The following is a 21,462-nucleotide window of genomic DNA, read 5'->3' on the forward strand; positions in this document are numbered from 1 at the left end:
CTCACGATTTTCGAAAGCGGCTGTATGTTGTAAACTAGCATTGGCAGGGATATCTGACAGTCTGACCCAAGATAAGTTGTACATAGATAGATAGATGATGGCTGTCAGGGGGACTGGGATTGGTAGGCAAGTGATTTCTTTAATATATGTGAATTAAAAAAAAATGAGTATACCGTAACCAGGATTGTTTACTAATGTGAGAATTGTTGGGAATTCAAATTTAAGTCCAGTCTAGCCAAACTGGAAGCAAAGCTCATTTTGAGATCTTTTCCAGCTCAGTTATTTTGGTCTTGAATTTGCAATTCACTCTAAATTCCTGACTTTTTCCACTCTAGTGAATAACCCTGTAGGATTAAGATATTACACTTCTTTTTTGATGACTGTTATCTTTTAAAAAGTGAGAATGCTTTGCAAAGAGAGGCTGTGGCACTTATATCCCTTTCGGCATCGCTGAAATATGAATGTAGTTCAGCCTTGCCAAAAAAAAAGCAGTGGATCAGTGAAAGGGCCGAATCCAGTGGTAAAAATAGTATTTTGAATTTATGATGGAACTCGGGCACCCCCTAATTTAAATTTGCCCCACCCCTTCCTGTCAAGGCCACACCCATCATGATAAAGACTAACACACGCTTTGACTGACCTACACACACACATCCACTCAGTGACTGGCAGACACACATACTCACACAATCACTGGCACGCAAATTGACAAACTCACAGAAACACACGTTCACTCAAACAAACTCACTGACAGATACTCACTCAGACACACTGACCGATATAACCACACATGCACTGACATACACAGACACATTTCCCCCAAACATTTACAAATAATTATTTACTTTTAATTTAAATCCAGGCAGCCTCTCTACCTTTGGGAGAACTGAGTGGATTTTTTCCTGTGGTCCAGGGGGCTGCTGGGCGGGCAGGCAGGCATGTCGGATGGAGAGTGGACAGGCAAGGGGGGGAGAGGGTGCGCAAAATAGGCGGTGAGGGAGCTGTGATCTTCCTGCTCCGCACCACTTAGTGATGTCACATTACTGCTCGTGGTAGGTTGCGCGAGGGAGCTGAGCAGGAAGAGCTGAGATCAGCGCTGCCTCGCCGCCCATCTGTAAAATAAACTGTCCAAGCATCCTGGGGGGCTCAAGGGTGATCAGAAAAAAATGGAGTGATAGGCGCTCTCTATAGTAACTAACGTGCAGGCAGCAGTATACAAACAAGGATTCCCAAACCTTGTGAACAATATGCAGAAAAAAAGGAAAGGTGTATCCCGCGCCTAGTATATTATATGTGCAAAAAATACATACATATGTTCTTAAATATATCAGGAAGGAGCCGAACCTCAGGATAAAAACAGAGAATAAAACACAATAGTGCAATACAGTAAAAAATATATTTTATGGTGGTGAGTACGGCTATATATAATCCACTCACATTTATATGAGCTATAACAGAGCTCAGCTGTGCAGCGCTTGGACGGTACAATCCCCGTCTTGGGATATGTTGTAGTATATGCGGGTGCTTCCAAAGTGCAGTATGCGTAGTATATGCAAACAAGAGGAAAAAAATAGCAGCCAATAGTGAAGTACGTCCCAATAATGGTGTAAATAACGAATAGTATTGTACTTACAATTACTAGCGCATGAAACCTGCTCTAGTGTGGTCAGCTTAGGTGGTATAATCCCCACCAAGGATATACTGGATCCAGGAGGTAAAAGAATGAGTATAAAAAGTAACTTAAAAAGTATACTTTAATATTAATACAATATAAACAAAAACCATAAAAGGTATAAAAAGTAATGTCCCACTTCTGAAGAAGCCCTGTGAGGCGAAACGCGTTAAGTGGGACATTACTTTTTATACCTTTTATGGTTTTTGTTTATATTGTATTAATATTAAAGTATACTTTTTAAGTTACTTTTTATACTCATTCTTTTACCTCCTGGATCCAGTATATCCTTGGTGGGGATTATACCACCTAAGCTGACCACACTAGAGCAGGTTTCATGCTCTAGTAATTGTAAGTACAATACTATTCGTTATTTACACCATTATTGGGACGTACTTCACTATTGGCTGCTATTTTTTTCCTCTTGTTTGCATATACTACGCATACTGCACTTTGGAAGCACCCGCATATACTACAACATATCCCAAGACGGGGATTGTACCGTCCAAGCGCTGCACAGCTGAGCTCTGTTATAGCTCATATAAATGTGAGTGGATTATATATAGCCGTACTCACCACCATAAAATATATTTTTTACTGTATTGCACTATTGTGTTTTATTCTCTGTTTTTATCCTGAGGTTCGGCTCCTTCCTGATATATTTAAGAACATATGTATGTATTTTTTGCACATATAATATACTAGGCGCGGGATACACCTTTCCTTTTTTTCGAAACAAAATTTTGGTTTTAAAAGCACGCTATAGAGACACCAGATATGAGTGGCAACTGTCAAAGTACGCTGGCAGGGTTGTGCAGGGCACACGCTGAAGGAAGGCCTGACAGAGCCGCTTGAAGGACACTGACTGGCTGCTATTAGCTTACACTGGAAACCTTTTTTCTTTGTAAAAGCACGCTAAAGAGACACCAGATATGATTGGCAACTGTCAGAGCACGCTGGCAGTGTTGTGCAGGGCACACGCTGAAGGAAGGCCTGACAGAGCCGCTTGAAGGACACTGACTGGCTGCTATTAGCTTACACTGGAAACCTCTTTTCTTTGTAAAAACTCGCTAAAGAGACACCAGATATGATTGGCAACTGTCAAAGCACGCTGGCATAGGTCTGCAGAGCACACGCTGAAGTAGGCCTGACACCCAGACGCTTGCAGACAGCTAACTCTTCTTCTATTACAGTGAAAAAAAAATATTTATTTTAAATCTAAAGCTTAAGCTATTGTAAAAACAGATATGAGTGGTGGCACTGGGCAAGAGGGCACAGTATCCACTGTGAACCTCACACAGAAGCTGGCAGGCAGGCAACTGCTCTTCTATTACAGTGGAAACTAAATTTTGGTTTTAAAAGCACGCTATAAAGACACCAGATATGAGTGGCAACTGTCAAAGTACGCTGGAAGGGTTGTGCAGGGCACAGGCTGAAGGAAGGCCTGACAGAGCCGCTTGAAGCACACTGACTGGCTGCTATTAGCTTACACTGGAAACCTTTTTTCTTTGTAAAAGCACGCTAAAGAGACACCAGATATGATTGGCAACTGTCAAAGCACGCTGGCACAGGTCTGCAGAGCACACGCTGAAGTAGGCCTGACACCCAGACGCTTGCAGACAACTAACTGCTCTTCTATTACAGTGAAAAACAAATATTTATTTTAAATCTAAAGCTTAAGCTATTGTAAAAACAGATATGAGTGGTGGCACTGGGCAAGAGGGCACAGTATCCACTGTGAACCTCACACAGAAGCTGGCAGGCAGGCAACTGCTCTTCTATTACAGTGGAAACTAAATTTTGGTTTTAAAAGCACGCTATAGAGACACCAGATATGAGTGGCAACTGTCAAAGTACGCTGGCAGGGTTGTGCAGGGCACACGCTGAAGGAAGGCCTGACAGAGCCGCTTGAAGGACACTGACTGGCTGCTATTAGCTTACACTGGAAACCTTTTTTCTTTGTAAAAGCACGCTAAAGAGACACCAGATATGATTGGCAACTGTCAAAGCACGCTGGCACAGGTCTGCAGAGCACACGCTGAAGTAGGCCTGACACCCAGACGCTTGCAGACAACTAACTGCTCGTCTATTACAGTGAAAAAAAATTATTTCTTTTAAATCTAAAGCTTAAGCTATTGTAAAAACAGATATGAGTGGTGGCACTGGGCAAGTGGGCACAGTATCCAATGTGAACCTCACACAGAAGCTGGCAGGCAGGCAACTGCTCTTCTATTACAGTGAAAACAAATTATTTCTTTTAAATCTAAATCTTAACCTATTGTAAAAACAGATATGAGTGGTGGCACTGACTGTGCAAATGGGCAAGGCATCCAACCTGACACAGAAGCTGGCAGGCAGGCAACTGCTCTTCTATTACAGTGAAAAAAAAATTATTTCTTTTAAATCTAAAGCTTAACCTATTGTAAAAACAGATATGAGTGGTGGCACTGACTGTGCAAATGGGCAAGGCATCCAACCTGACAGAATCTGGCAGGCAGGCAACTGCTCTTCTATTACAGTGAAAAAAAATTATTTCTTTTAAATCTAAAGCTTAACCTATTGTAAAAACAGATATGAGTGGTGGCACTGGGCAAGTGGGCACAGTATCCAATGTGAACCTCACACAGAAGCTGGCAGGCAGGCACCTGCAATTACATTACACTGAAAAAAAAAAAAAAAAAAGCAGCCTGATGTTATAGCCCTAAAAAGGGCTTTTTGGGGTGCTGTCCTTACAGCAGAGATCAGATGAGTCCTTCAGGATTGTAGTGGACACTGAATACCCTAGCCTAGCTATCAATTTCCCTATCTAATCAGCAGCAGCTAAACTCTCACTAAGCATGCAGCTTCAGAATGAATCGAAAATGGATGCTGGGAGGGAGGTTGGAGGGTGTGGAAGGGAGGGAGTGCTGCTGATTGGCTGGAATGTGTCTGCTGACCCAGAGGCACAGGGTCAAAGTTTGCCCAACGATGACGAATAGGGGGCGGATCGAACTGCGCATGTGACCGCCCGCCGCGGCGAACGCGAACACGCTAAGTTCGCCGGGAACTGTTCGCCAGCGGACAGTTCGGTACATCACTACACCCGGGTTCACACCGACTCAGAAGGCCGGTACGTGGTCCTTACGGGCACGGTTCACACCACCACTTATCATATGATTAATGTATACGCACCTACCACCCCTAATAATGACTTCTGGACGGAATTAGAGGGGGTGATCTTGGGACTTCCCAGGGGATATGTACTGCTGGGGGGAGACTTGAACGCGACGCCATGCCCGGCGGTGGACCGGGGAGGGGGCTCCCGCCTTCCCAGATCGCAGAACAGAGGTGGACAGGACAAACTATTGCACAACTTCCTGGAGCACACGGGACTGTTGGACCCTTGGAGGATCCAGCACCCGGGTGAACGGGATTATACCTTCTATTCGGCAGTGCACGGAACGTACTCCCGGATAGACATGTTCCTTGTCAGTCAAACAGTCATGCCATGGATTAAAACAGCGGACATTAACTTGATATCGTGGTCTGACCACGCAGACATCACGCTCACCCTGCAGCTCCCTGGCCCACGAGCCCCCTGGAAGTGGAGGCTGAATGCCTCACTGCTTAAAGATCCCCAAGTCAAGTTGGCTATACAACAGGAGTTGACCCGTTACTTTCTTGAAAACGACACTCCCGACGTATCCCCCACGACACTATGGGCAGCTCACAAGACAGTTGTCAGGGGATTCCTGATCAAAACTGCCACCCTATTAAAAAAGAAAAAAGCAGAACAAATCTCTAATCTTCAAAAACAGTTACGCAAGGCCGAGATTAAAAACAGACGCCGACACAGGACACGGTCAGGGTGGTGACTGACGTCAGACGACAACTTAGAGAAGTTATGATAGATGAGGTGAGCAAAGAAATGATACGCACCAAACGCTTATTCTATGAAAAAGCGAATAAAATGGACACACTATAAGCCCGAGCCCTCAGACCAAAACGAAGGGAGACAACTATTACGGCCATTAAAGATTCCCAAGGCAGAGTTATAACCAGCCCGAGGGACATAAGCAGGGAATTTACAAACTTCCTAGCCCAGGTATATGATCACTCCCCCACACTTACAACTAAAAACGGCACCTACATGGCGCAAGTTGCAGCCTTCCTGCAGAAGTCTAAATTACCGAGACCCTCGGAGGAGGCACTCTCACAACTGGGAACGCCCATAGAGCAAGACGAAATCAATAGAGCCATCACTGAACTGAAGGGTGGGAAGGCGCCGGGCCCCGACGGGTTCGACGGCTCGTATTACAAAGCCTTTCGGGAAGAACTATTGCCTCACCTAGTCAACATGTACAGGACGTGGACGGAGGATGACGCGCCTAACTCAGACCTCTCAACAGCTGACGTAGCCCTTATCCCTAAACCGGACAGAGACGACTCTAACGTAGCGAACTACCGCCCTATCTCCCTTATTAATTTTGACCTGAAAATCTTTGCCAAGATGCTGGCCACCAGACTCAACCCCATACTGCCTAAGATCATACACGCCGACCAGGTGGGCTTTGTGCCCACTAGGCAATTATATGAAAACACAAGACGGGCTGTGGAGCTGATATGGTGGGCCCAGCAAAAACGAGCGCCTTCTCTGGTCCTTTCCCTGGACGCAGAGAAGGCGTTCGACAGAATCCAGTGGCCGTATAGGTTTGCTCTCCTTGGGGAGCTACAGTTCCCCACTGTGTTCATTAAAGCGGTTCAGCCACTATATACTGATCCGAGAGCCCAGGTTATGGTGCCGGGAGTGCATGCGACTCCCTTCGCACTGAAAAACGGCACGCGGCAGGGATGCCCTTTGTCCCCACTGCTGTTCATATTAGCCCTGGAGCCATTACTCCATCAAATCAGAAAGCAAGATAATATCAAGGGTATACGGGTCGCCTCGGCCGAATTTAAAATTTCGGCATAAGCTGACGACTTGTTGCTCACTATCACGGACCCAAGGGAGTCCCTCCCTCCCGTTCTTGACATCCTGGACAGTTACAGACATGTGGCTGGATATAAGATAAATTTGGATAAATCGGTGGGTATGCCTTTGGGGATCCCTGACACGGACGTTCAGTGGCTGCAGAGTAGGACACATATTAAACTAACAACACGCCCAATCAAATACCATGGGGTAAGACTCACGCCCTCCCACTCCGACTTGTACACAGAAAACCATAAGAAATTGCTTGGTACGCTTGGAAGGGACCTGGACACCTGGCACGAAAAGCCGATTTCGTGGCTAGGGAGACTGCATTCAATTAAAATGAATGTCCTCCCACGTCTTTTGTTCCTTTTCCAGGCATTGCCGGTGACAGTCACTAAAAATGACCTAAAAACTATGCAGACAGCGATTGACAACTTTATCTGGGCCGGCAAAAGACATAGGGTAGCAAGGCACACGTTATACACACCAAAGAGTAGTGGGGGACTTGGACTCCCCAACCTGTACCTACATTACCTTGCGGCCCAACTGGCGCAAATAGTGGAGTGGCACTCCCCACCAGACACTCACAGATGGGTGGACTTGGAGACAAACCTGATGTGCACTGACTTGCCCCAGTTTTGGATCTGGGTGCCTAAGCCGGACCTCTCCACAGCCTGCCCAGCTATCCTAAACTCCCTCCGTATATGGAATTTAACAGCACATAAATATGCGCTAGCGCATCCTACGTCTCCCCTTACACCGTACCTCCGTAACAAGGCATTCCCACCAGGTATGACTCCAAGAGACTTTAGGGGTCTAGAAGACACGGGAATCCAACGGTATTACCAATTGTTTCAGGCAGACGAGTTCCGCACCTTTGATAACCTTAAAACGTTAGCGCCCCTTACAACCAAAGATCACTTTCGATTCCTACAGCTCAGGGACTTTGCCAAGAAACCCATCATTGCCCAAGCAGCTAGAGCTAGGCCCACATTCTATGAAACACTATGTATGTCTGAGGGACCACGTGCCGGCCTCATCACTCGCATGTACACACAACTGAGTGCACCGACAAGTGAGGCACAAACACCTTCTTACATTCAACAGTGGGAAACGGACCTTCAACAAACACTAGAAAGTGGGGAGTGGCAGGACGTATGGGAGGCGGCAGCCAAGTCCTCGGTCTGTGTCATTCATCAAGAACAGTGTTATAAAACACTCATGCGTTGGTACACGACCCCAGTTAAGTTGCAAAGAATGGGCAAAACACCTACGGATGTATGCTGGAGAGGATGTGGGGAGAAGGGCACTTATCTCCACATGTGGTGGACATGCCCCAAGGTGGTCCACTTTTGGGGGACGATAGCCACACTATTGACGACAGTCCTGCACAAACCAATCCGCCCAGACCCCTGGACTTTCTTGATAGCAAAACCGATGGATAGCCTATCGGGCAGGGAACAAAAACTAGTGAATAAAATCAACCTAGCGGCCAGGCGAGCCCTGGCACAGACTTGGCTCGAAATAGACACCCCCCACATGGACAGAGTAATCAGCAACGTAAAGGAGGCACATTTAATGGATAAGCTCACAGCACAGGTACGGGACACATACCCCCTCTTCATCAGGGTGTGGGAGCCTTGGGAGGACTATGTCATCACCCATTGACCCTGCATCCTCCCACTCCTCCTGGCGGGACCTCCCCACCCTTAAACACTTTTCCTGGTCTTTTCTTTTCTTTTTTTTTTTTTTTTTCACCACGCTGCATTGTCAAGGGCATGTCTCCTACTATGCTGGGGCAAGAAACACTAGGGAAGTGTGCAGAGACAGACCACCGTGTGCATTCTAGATGCGCTTAAAGTGAGATGAGCACTAATGTTACGATCAAATTGAGTTGTGTATTATGTTTTATGTTCCTTTTATTTCTGTTATTGAAAGAAAAAAAAAAAACGAAAATGTGACCATATTTACAACGTAAGTGGCGCCAAAGACACGCCATATACACTGAGGCTTCTGCGAAAGCCATTCATGTATCCGTCAAAAGACATTGAATAACCTGTCACGGTATAAATAAAGATTTTAAAAGGGGGAAACAGAAAAAGGGGAGGAAAAAAAAACAAAAGAAGGGGAAGGAGAAAGGAGAAAAAGGAAAAGACACAAGGAAAAGGGGACAACAGCAATAGCGGTCTATGCGATACATGAAAAACAAAAAAGTGACGGGACATGTTATTACCTGCAATATTGACTAAACAAGTCCACACCATCACGATTACTTTGGCTTCTGCGTAAGCTGCATATTGAATTGTCTTCCTATGCCGATACAGGCTTCTGCGCAAGCCACCCGAATGTCATACCAACTGCACATTGTTACGTGTCACGACCAAAAATAAAGAATTAAAAAAAAAAAAAAATTCAATAAATATCAGCTGGCAATTCAAATATATATAAAACTCTGGTTGTTTCACCTGAGTTTTCTATATATTTCAATCTGACTAGCTCCTGGAATAGCTAATTTTTTTCTATAAATGACATAACAATAGTCATAATATATTAATTAATAATAATATTTATTATTTAATAATAAAGATTTAGAAATGTGGACTAGGGACTTGAAGAAAGCACTTTGGGCAGATTGGCACGTGCAGAATAGAATTAATAAATGGATGTGGATATGTTTGCAGCAGGAAAGTATTTCATCATCAAAATGCTCTAGGTAGGAATCACCCTGGTGTCACCCGGCTACATATAATTAATTATTATAATAATATAATACTTTATTAATTATATTTATAATATTTACATTTGAGTCTGAGTGCTAGTCAGACTCATGGCACTATTTTTAGAAACAACAAAATGTCGGATGGGCGCGAAAATTGTTACAGTACAGTGACAGTCAGCAATACACTTTATCTTCCTGGAGGCTAAGACACAATTAGCCTCCTGTACATCAGGGCAATCATCATTTTAATATATATCTAGGTGGATGGCTTCCCACAGGATTGGGGATTCTTACTGAATCTATGTAATTAATTTTATTAACAAATATAATTACTTACCGCAGGCGATTTTACAGCAGTGTAGCAGTGCCCCACTTCTCTCACAGCACTTCCGGCACTTCCGCTTTGAAGGCTGCGCGGCGGCAGTGTGCGGTATTCTCACAGCGCGGATGGTGAGCTACTTGGTGGGTGACAAATCCCACAAATCCCAACCCCCATATTTTCTGCCGATATGTACCAATATCGGCCGAAATGGATTAGGTCCATTTTCGGCCGATATTTTCGGCCGCCGGAATTTCGGTGCACCCCTAATATTTTTACTTTTTCAAGTTCTACTATTTTGGCCATAAAGGGTTACTCCAACCACCATGACCAGTTCAGTGATTTAAAGTTGTCATGGTGATAGGAGTTTGGATGTTCAGCATTTCTACTTGAAACACTGTACATTCAGAGATATACCGTATATACTCGAGTATAAGCCGAGTTTTTCAGCACATTTTTTGTGCTGAAAAACCCCAACTCGGCTTATACTCGAGTCATAGTCTGTATTATGGCAATTTGCATTGCCATAATACAGACTGGGGCTGGCAGAGCTGTAACTTACCTGTTCTGCAGCTCCTGTCAGCTTCCTCCTCCTCCGCGCCGTCGGTTCAGCACCTCGGTCAGCTCCCAGTGTAAGTCTTGCGAGAGCCGCGGCTCTCGCGAGACTTACACTGGGAGCTGACAGAGGGAGCTGCACAGACCGCGCGGAGGAGGAGAGAGCTGACAGGAGCTGCAGGACAGGTAAGTTACAGCTCTGCCAGCCCCAGTCTGTATTATGGCAATGACACTGGACCACCAGGGAAGGAGCCCCCCTCCCTGCTATGTATCAAGCAGGGAGGCGGGACGAAAAAAAAATATAATAAAAAAAATAAATAATAATAATTAAATAATAATACAAAGAAAAAAAATAATATAAAAAAAATAATAATTAATAATATATTAAATGCCCACCCCCACCAACACATACACAAACACACACTGCATCACACACACTCACACTTCATTCATATACACACACTGCACTCACACACACTGCACTCACACACACTGCATTCATACACACACTGCATTCATACACACACTTCATTCATACACACACTGCATCACACACACTGCATCACACACACTGACACTTCATTCATATACACACACTGCACTCACACACACTGCACTCACACACACTGCACTCACGCACACTGCACTCATGCACACACTGCACTCATACACGCACTGCACTCACACACGCACTGCACTCATACATGCACTGCACTCATACACGCACTGCATTCATTATATACTCACACTGTAAATAAATATTCAATTAATATAATTTTTTTAGGATCTCATTTTATTTAGAAATTTACCAGTAGCTGCTGCATTTCCCACCCTAGTCTTATACACGAGTCAATAAGTTTTCCCATTTTTTGGGGGTAAAATTAGGGGCCTCGGCTTATATTCGGGTCGGCTTATACTCGAGTATATACGGTAATCACTTTTGTGCCAGGGGCTACATACACCCCCATCACACATTAGTATTACTATAAACCGGAAACAAGTTCCATAGCGCTGTACAATGGGTGGACTAACAGACACGTATTTGTAACCAGACAAGTTTGACGCACAGTAATAGAAGGGTTGAGGGCCCTGCTCAATGAGCTTACATGCTAGAGGAAGTGGGGTATAGTGACACAAAAGGTAAGGGTAGGGTAGAAAAGTACAGAAAAAAGAAAGGAAGGTAGCGCCACTAAAAACCACATAAATTAAAAGAGCATAGAATAGGCAGACTAAAATGCAACATATATAATAGATAATAAGCAAATAGAAGTCCAGAATAAATAGTCCGACTGATAGATGAATCGAACAACGAGGTATATCTTTGTAGAGGTGAATACAGTCTTTAGTAGTGGGGGATTCTTCAGAGTGGTGTAGATGCGTCTTTGTACGTCATATAAAAAATAAAAATAACAACTGATGGTGTAGTATGTCCCGAAAGGGGTAGAAGCAATAAAAGAGTATATGGTCCTACTCAGGTTTTGAAGAGCTATGGACTTAGCTCTAGTGTGGATAACGTACAATGGTATAATCCCCACTTATGGGATACGTGAGGTATTCTTTCTTGATTAGTGTAGCGGTACTTACCCTTCCAGGTGCCGGCCGGGGTCCTCTATTCGAGCCGCACGCGGCTCATCCGACGGCTGGAACTGGAAGGCGGGCAGTGACCGCGAGAAGCGGTCACGTGTCCCGCTTGACTCTAAGAGCACGCCGCGAGTCTCGGGCGTGCTCTTAAAGGGACAGTGGGAGCCTAAATTAGAAAAGGTCTCCCATTGGTCCCTGTCATGCCACACTCCCCATACAATTACCTTTTGGGGGTGTGGATATGACAGGGACCAATCAAAATAGATGTTTAGCTATTTATACTTACCTCTTTCCCTTAGTTCCTTGCCCTATCGTGGTTTCTGCTACAGTTCCCTTTAGCGCTTGTGGTGTTCAGTTGTGTTCCTTCGTATTGACCTTGGCTTGGTATTCTGACTTAGTTTTCTCTTTATCCTTATTTGTTCTGTTTGCCAGCTTGCTGTTTACTGTGTACCAGACCCTGGCTAGTCCTAGTTTACGCTGTCTCTTTGTGCCCTTGACCTCGGATCGTTCCTGACTCTGTACTTCTCCTATATACGTCGAGTCCGGCCACTCTAAGGACCGGTAGACGTATCTCCCCTTCTTAGTTGTCTTCTGTTTAGCTGGATCCTGCGTGTTGGGGTATAATCTCGTTACAATTAGGGGACCATATGTGCAAATTGTCAGGGTATTTATATCGGCAGACATTTTGTGCTATGATAGAAATACAAAGTGGATATTCTGAAGTCAATGTGAACAGACCAGACTCCATTTTGTTATTCTCAAGTTAACAAAGAGACACAGAATTTCTATCCTTTCTCTAAAACTGACCGCTTTGCCCGAGCTGAATGGAATGTGTAAGATAAGCAACCTAGAGATAAGACATTGAGAACGGGGGATGGATAGACTGTCTAATTACTAATTGAATATAATAAATTCTATTCCCAGACATAGGTGACAGGGAAGATTAAATAATAATTTTTACTTTATATACCTAACAACGTCCCATTATAGTCTAAGTTGAAACTTAGTTCACAAACTGTCATATTAGGAATTACTACAGAATATGGAGACACATAGTCTGAAGAAATCCTCTTGATCTGACAGAAAATATAAAGTTATAGCCACCATATAGATAACGTAAATGGTGTCAAATATAGCCACCAGGAAAAGTTAACTCTTTCCTGGATAGGTATGTTTAGTGGGACAAGACTGCCATCTTGAGTCCAAATACTAAAATGGTAACCTAGAAAATAACCACACCTACAGCATTGTGATTGGCTTTCACTTAGAGGAATTTCCCCTTTAAAAAGTTAAGACAAGGGAAGAGATTCAGAGATTCAAAGATTGAAGAGAAAGACATTACAACACTCTCGGGAGATTCAAGATTCAAGGCAGAGAGGAGGGAGATTCAAACAGGCAGAATCGGGCGATCAGAGTAATCAAGACACTCCATGAAGAGCAAGAGAGAGAAACATTCCTTGACACTTAGCTACCTGAGGATATCTGATGAGAAAATATCTACTTAACTGGTAAATATACAGGCATTTAATTAATTAATTTAAATAAATTAAAATTAATAGCATGATATATGACTGAATAATTCACGATCAGATTTCATATATTTAGAAATCTTAATTACTAAGGAATATATATATGGTTATCGCATCCCATCTGCAGCTGGGATTAATATAATCATTAATGTATTTATGTGATATATCACAAGTTAGAATATCGTGACAATTATTCAATGCTGTATTGATTGCTCTAATATAAGATAAAATATCTGTTAGACAAATTTTGCTTATATAACATGTAGATTTTCTCATTGGATGCAAGGAAATGTTTAAAGACTATGACTGTTTAAATATTTTATTTAAAATCACACAAAAATAGATCTTAAATCCCTAGAAGAGGTCTAGCCAGCATTGCAAGGGTTATTTCTGCCAGAAAGTTTTTACTGCAGCTCTAAGGAATGCTCTGTCTCCGTAAAACTTTGTTTCCTTCTCTGTGAAGAAAGGGTCGTGAATCAATCTTGACATCTAATGCTTTAGATTTTAAACTACGTCTTAGTCATTAGGAAATGTTTGTTTTAAATTACCATATTGTATTGCATATGGCTTTATACTGAAAATTCCATTGATTATTATCATGCATGTTACTTATATTATTATCATTTGAATATAAAAAAATAAATATCTATTTTTATAACAAATCTGTGACTTAATTACAGGGAGTGCAGAATTATTAGGCAAGTTGTATTTTTGAGGATTAATTTTATTATTGAACAACAACCATGTTCTCAATGAACCCAAAAAAACTCATTAATATCAAAGCTGAATATTTTTGGAAGTAGTTTTTAGTTTGTTTTTAGTTATAGCTATTTTAGGGGGATATATGTGTGTGCAGGTGACTATTACTGTGCATAATTATTAGGCAACTTAACAAAAAAACAAATATATACCCATTTCAATTATTTATTTTTACCAGTGAAACCAATATAACATCTCAACATTCACAAATATACATTTCTGACATTCAAAAACATAACAAAAACAAATCAGTGACCAATATAGCCACCTTTCTTTGCAAGGACACTCAAAAGCCTGCCATCCATGGATTCTGTCAGTGTTTTGATCTGTTCACCATCAACATTGCGTGCAGCAGCAACCACAGCCTCCCAGACACTGTTCAGAGAGGTGTACTGTTTTCCCTCCTTGTAAATCTCACATTTGATGATGGACCACAGGTTCTCAATGGGGTTCAGATCAGGTGAACAAGGAGGCCATGTCATTAGATTTACTTCTTTTATACCCTTTCTTGCCAGCCACGCTGTGGAGTACTTGGACGCGTGTGATGGAGCATTGTCCTGCATGAAAATCATGTTTTTCTTGAAGGATGCAGACTTCTTCCTGTACCACTGCTTGAAGAAGGTGTCTTCCAGAAACTGGGAGTTGAGCTTGACTCCATCCTCAACCCGAAAAGGCCCCACAAGCTCATCTTTGATGATACCAGCCCAAACCAGTACTCCTCCTCCACCTTGCTGGCGTTTGAGTCGGACTGGAGCTCTCTGCCCTTTACCAATCCATCCATCTGGCCCATCAAGACTCACTCTCATTTCATCAGTCCATAAAACCTTAGAAAAATCAGTCTTGAGATATTTCTTGGCTAAGTCTTGACGTTTCAGCTTGTGTGTCTTGTTCAGTGGTGGTCGTCTTTCAGCCTTTCTTACCTTGGCCATGTCTCTGAGTATTGCACATCTTGTGCTTTCGGGCACTCCAGTGATGCTGCAGCTCTGAAATATGGCCAAACTGGTGGCAAGTGGCATCTTGGCAGCTGCACGCTTGACTTTTCTCAGTTCATGGGCAGTTATTTTGCGCCTTGGTTTCTCCACACGCTTCTTGCGACCCTGTTGACTATTTTGAATGAAACGCTTGATTGTTCGATGATCACGCTTCAGAAGCTTTGCAATTTTAAGAGCGCTGCATCCCTCTGCAAGATATCTCACTATTTTTGACTTTTCTGAGCCTGTCAAGTCCTTCTTTTGACCCATTTTGCCAAAGGAAAGGAAGTTGCCTAATAATTATGCACACCTGATATAGGGTGTTGATGTAATTAGACCACACCCTTTCTCATTACAGAGATGCACATCACCTAATATGCTTAATTGGTAGTAGGCTTTCGAGCCTATACAGCTTGGAGTAAGACAACATGCATAAAGAGGATGATGTGGTCAAAATACTCATTTGCCTAATAATTCTGCACACAGTGTATATGATATACATTTCACTTAAAACGATAACGATTTTTGGATCTGAGAATTGAAAATCGTGGGCAATTCTCTCTGTTACAATTATTATTGCAGAAATATCCCCACAAAATAAAAGCGGGAACAGCAATAGTGCTCAAAATATAAAATGCCAGAGGTGAGAAGATAAAAAACCAAGTGGTTACTCACATTTAGTTGAACAGACTAACTGTTCAATGAATACAGCTTGAGTGGTATAATCCCCACCTAGGATTCTTCGGTGTAATATCCTCACTGGAAAGTAAAAACACTTCTGGTGCCGGATAAAAGAATGGTAGTGGTAAAAAAGTAAAAAATTAATAGTAATAAAAAGTAAGATGGCAAACTCACAGTAAGAAAGTGGCCAAAATACCTTTATTTAAAACAACATAGTTTAAAAACCACAATGCGTTTCGCCCTTAGGCTTTATCAAGTGGAGACAAAAAGCATATATAACACCAACCTGACCAGGTCCCTGACAGCTTGCACAGCACAGCTGTACAGTAGCAAAACCGAAAACACAGAGAGCCTTTTTGTGATAGGAATGAAACCTCAGACTACCAACACCAACAAGATGGTCGCGAGTACCGGGGCCAAAATGGTGTTAGAAAGCCAGCGAAATGCATTCGCGGGAAACCATGCAAATTTAAAACGACTAATCAGGCGCGGAGGGAGAAATCCGCGAACGATCACCGAACACAGACAGTTGGTCATATGCGAAACCTTGCTAACGGGCGTCCGTGAACGTCCAGTTCGCACGCAAACCCCCAAACGGCGGTGTACAGAAATAGGCGTGAACGGAAAAAGCTGCAAATGACCCATTCATGCCAATATGTATGAATAAACAGGATTCCTAGCCCAAACGCATTGAGATCAATGCAAAGGGCAGGAAAAGTCGAGGAATGTGGTAAACGTAGTCACAGGGAAGGTGGGGGGACCAGGCCACCTCAGGGAAGAAAGGGCCAGAGGAGAGAGGGGACAGAATGCCAATAAGAAAAGAGAAATACACAGCCCCACAAAAGAACTGGAGATAAAGGGAAAGACCCATTGTCACCCACAGAGGCGTAACTTGAAACTAGGGATGTGCACAGGAAAAATATTAGTTTCGGTTCGGCATTCCGAAATTCGGGACTTCGGCACGGGACTTCGGCACTTCAGGACTTTGGGTAAGTGTAGGGTTAGTTTAGGAGTAACGGTAGGGTTAGAGGTAGAGTTAGGAGTAGGGTTATGGTAAGGGTTAGGGGTAAGTTTAGGGTTAGGGTTACCCTACCCCAACCCTTAACCCAGCCCTACCCCAACCACTAACCCTACCCCAACCACTAACCCACATACGTCTACTGTTTCCCTCCCATATGTTCCCCCCACACATGTAAACAGATACACATGCAGACACACACACATATACAGAGACACACACATACATACAAAACACACATACACACAAACACATACACACATACCTTTACCTGGGGTCCAGTGGTGGTTCAGACTGGGGTCCAGTGGTGGTTCCAGTGGTGGTTCAGACTGAGTTCCTGACGGCTCCTGGTGTAAGCTGGGAGGAAGTGACTTTCTCCCAGCATCTGATGTCATCATAGGGGGCCTGGTCGCGCTGTTAAAGCGCAGCAGCGCTGACCGAGCCCCATGGAAATACCTAGCATCGGGTGGCCCTAACAGCATGGGCCCCTGAACACACGGCCCCGACGGTTCTACCGCGCGGGCTGGGAACGTGCTACTTAGCCAGCGGGCATCGCTGTTGCAGGGTTCCGCAGGGCGGCCGGGCCCGGTCGCAGCTGCAACCACGGTAACTCCGCCAGTGGTCACTGAGCTATGTGCCTGTTGCCCATCTGTCTTACCTCCTCCCACTCCACTACCTTTCCCCACTAAACTGCTTAGTGAGCAGCAGACTCCTCTCAAGATTGTTGATCTCCCTTAATGTTGCAATTTGCTTCTCTAGATCTGATAGAATATACCCCTTGGCAGAGAAAGAACTTCTTGTTCTCAAAGAATACATAAATGAAAATTAAGCAAAAGGATTTATTCAACCTTTTACTTCTCCAGCAACAGCTGGAATGTTCTTTGTGGGGAAGAATGATGATAGTTTACGTCCCTGTGTGGGGTACAGGGAGCTGAACAAAAACACAGTCAAGAACAAATACCCACTTCCTCTCATCCTTGAGCTTATTGAGAGAGACTGCAAACAGCCTCTGTTTACACCAAACTGGACCTAAGAGGTGAATATAATCTCCTTCGTATTACACAAACACCTGAAACAATCAGTATTAACTGACACACAACCACCCAGATCACACAGTATTTTATTTATTTTTTGTGTAGTGCACAGGATAACATTTAAGAATATGCAAACAAAATAAATTCACAATAATGTAAATGTCAAGATAGCAATGCAATCCATTTATGAAATGTCGATAGTACAGCACTTTTTTAAGTTAGAGAATGAGTGAAACAGAAGGAACATAGTTCTAGTGGTAAGCAAGGTTAAGTTAAGGCAAGCTGTATAGAACTAGAGTTAGTTACAAATACCACCTGGTGATTTGATGAAATGAATGTAGGTGGGCAAAAGCACAGTAATAGGGGAAAAAAAGCAATAGCCCTTAACTGTATCGTGTTGTTTATAGCAGTGATACATCCTAGCTGCAAGCAAGGCTCTAGTGACTCTTACCCTATGCCAATTAATATAGGGTCCCAGCCTTTCCCGCCATCTGCTAACTCGGTGAGGCCTCCCCCCACTGAGCCTAAGCTCCATGTCAGTCCAGCAGAATCCTCCACAGGAAGGTCAATAGATCTCTGGCCAGAATCCACATCCGTGGTGTCCCAGTCCTCCAAGCTCGCCATTTAGCTTCAGCTACCCCTGGACCATGAAAGTGCTAAGTGTAAAAAAACAAAAATAAGTGCTCTCTTTCTGTAAGTGAGCTGCAATTCACCAACAAGGTGTTCCCCCAACCTTGTGAAAGACAAGACAGATATTACAAAATAAAAAAAGGTGAAAAGCGCTGGCCACGCTGGGGGTGAGGAGATTTGTGCTGCTGCTCTCTGGATGAGTGGTAGTGAGGATGCTTGTCTGAGCAATGGGATACAGATGTTCGCTGTGGTTGCCTTTTGCGCTATCTCCTACACCGTGCCTCTCTGGAAACACGTGGGCGATGTCTGTACATGCGGCAACGGTTCCTTGGATGGTTCCCCGGACTACATCCAGACTACAAGTAAGCTCACGATCATAGAGCCTTGACCAGAAGGTTGCGCAGACTCTGTCAAAGGCCTGGAGCAGTGGTTCTACGTGCGTTGCTGCAGGCACTTGCAGGGTTGCCATTTTGGTAGGTAGGCCTCGACTCTTCGGGTGGGTAGATGATTTTCGGCTTAGCGACTCATCCAAATCACCAGTTGGGACCAGGATAACCCCCACCGGTCCAAAGGGGGGTCACAGGGTGCAGTGTCCTCAGACTTCAAATCAAGGTCGAAGTGCAAAACCAAGGAGCTGGCTAGACTCCTAAATATATATGGGGAAATTTAGGAGTCTAGCCAGCTCCTTGGTTTTGCACCGCCCCCTGTCACAGGTGTCTCATCTCAGGACCCTATTTAAGCCTTGTACTGCAGAGAACTCGAGATGGAAGGATTTCCCCAAGTGAGTAGCTCATTTAGTGTAACTAAACCCCCATTATTTTTTGCCAAGATTAGGTGTTTTTAATAAAACTAGTCAAATCTGTCAGCATCAAAGTAGCTGTTTAGTTGATACGTGAGTGCGCTGGATTTCTATTTTTGCTGTACTTATTGGCCCCCAGCAGCACCCCATTTAAGCATGTTTAGGTGAGTACAGCCAGCCCCTTGTTTTCCCATGCAAATAATGTAAAACATATACTTTATTGTCTTATTAAAAATGTATTTACAAAAGGTAACATTTAATAACAAAGTGTGGCATCAAAATCCCCACAGCAAACACAACACTATCAAGATAACACCAGTCCAAGAGTGTTTAAGGACACAGTTAGAGATTTAAATAATTAGAAAAGCAGGAAGTCTAATCTATGTAGCTGTCTGCAGTGATAGTGGTCTATAACCTTAATAAACTCTACTGTGCCTTCGAGGGCACCTATCCACTTTAAGCTATTTAATTATCCCTAAATGTGTTTAAATAATAGTAGAGCTGTAACGAAATTCTAAAATACCCAAAAATGATATATATAAAAATATATATAAAATATATCTACATATAGATATATCCTTGAAGAAGTCTGCTCCTGGACGAAACACGTTGAATTGACATGTTGGAACTTTTTAATTCCATTTCTTGCTTTTATTTATTTTTTGTCCAATAAATAATTTTATTTTATTCACTCCTTTGGCGGTTCTGCTTCCTATATTACAAGTTCCCAAAAGACTACAGTACTTGACGGCAACTACATTGAACTGTTCAATAAACTGAGGTTTTACCTACATGGTCTTTTTGGGGAGACAAGCCTGCTTATTCTGACGTTTTGTGAGTGCTCCCCCCCGCCCTCCTCATTTATTTTTACGATATGCCACCATATGCAGTTTCTCTATTTTTATCTTTATACAGATATACCTGGCTAAGTCCTTGTTTATTTATTAGGTGGTATCCATCTTTGTTAGATTGTAACAGTATTGAGCTTATGTAGATATATTTTATATATATATATATATAATTGTTGGGTACGATTTGTTTTGGTGGTCTTGTGAGGTTCACCATTAGTAGCTCCAGTTCACTAATATTTACACTTATAGTGATTACTGTATTTTTTGCTCTACCTTGCTCTTGTGGAGCGAATGTGTGCGCACCGCGGTACAGGAACTTCTGTACTCACTGAGAGAGCACTTCCTTTCAGTCCGGCCAGGTACAGGACATAAAATATATACAATGTAGTAGGTGGATCACACTTCTAGAATAAATCTCTAATATATAAAAAATAATATAGTGTAATATGTCAATACAATTGTATTAAACAAGATGAGAGTCAGGTACTCACAAGCCTAGAGCCAAATTTCAACATATGGCTCTCATGGATGGCGCTGTGGGACTTTTTAGGATGTCCCTCTCCTATTCCCAGATCACCTTTTGGTTGCTCCGGTTGAGTGCAAATCCAGGTTCCACAACTTGCATTAGATTTTTCAGGAGAAAACTTTATTGCTCCCCAATGTGGAGTAAAATTGATCAAAATAAAGTGCAGATAAGAACAAAATAAAAATGATATTACTATATCAATATGACTCAAAGTCAGTCCTGCCAGTTGGCAAATAAGTGTCCAAAGTGTCCGAAACGCGTTTCGCCCCATACCAGGAAACTGACTCTCCGCGATGCGCACTGCTCCGCTCAGCCATGGTACAATGAAGGTAGGAGACTTACCGGGGACCAGGGATGTGGGGCACTAAGGGACGGGGGGAGTAGTGGTAAGGAACACTGTGGGACAGGGTAGGGGGGGAAAGAACACTATGGGACAGAGGGGAAAGAACACTATGGGACAGGGGAGGGGAGAACACTATGGGACAGGGGAGTGGGTGGTAAGGAACACTATGGGACCGGGAAAGGGGGGGGGGGGAGAACACTGTGGGACAGGGGAGGGGAGTGAGTGGTAAGGAACACTTATTTTTTTCCTACTCTAAAAACTAGGTGCGTCTTATGGAGCGAAAAATACGGTAATTGTTTTGTTATATTGGAAATTCTAAAATAAAAAGGGTTTAAAAACAGAGGGAAATAGGTAGCTGCTTTAACAACACCATGAAATATACCATCTCAAACACAGCAAAATTATGTGGTTGCAGCAGGGTCCAGACGTGCGTGTTTTGCCTGTTAAGCGACGACAACACTGAGACATAAATCAGACTCTCACACTCTCCAGCCTTTCACGTTACATTAGAAGTGATTAAT

This window comes from Pelobates fuscus, chromosome 13, assembly GCF_036172605.1.
Source record: "Pelobates fuscus isolate aPelFus1 chromosome 13, aPelFus1.pri, whole genome shotgun sequence".
Classification (NCBI taxonomy): Eukaryota; Metazoa; Chordata; class Amphibia; order Anura; family Pelobatidae; genus Pelobates; species Pelobates fuscus.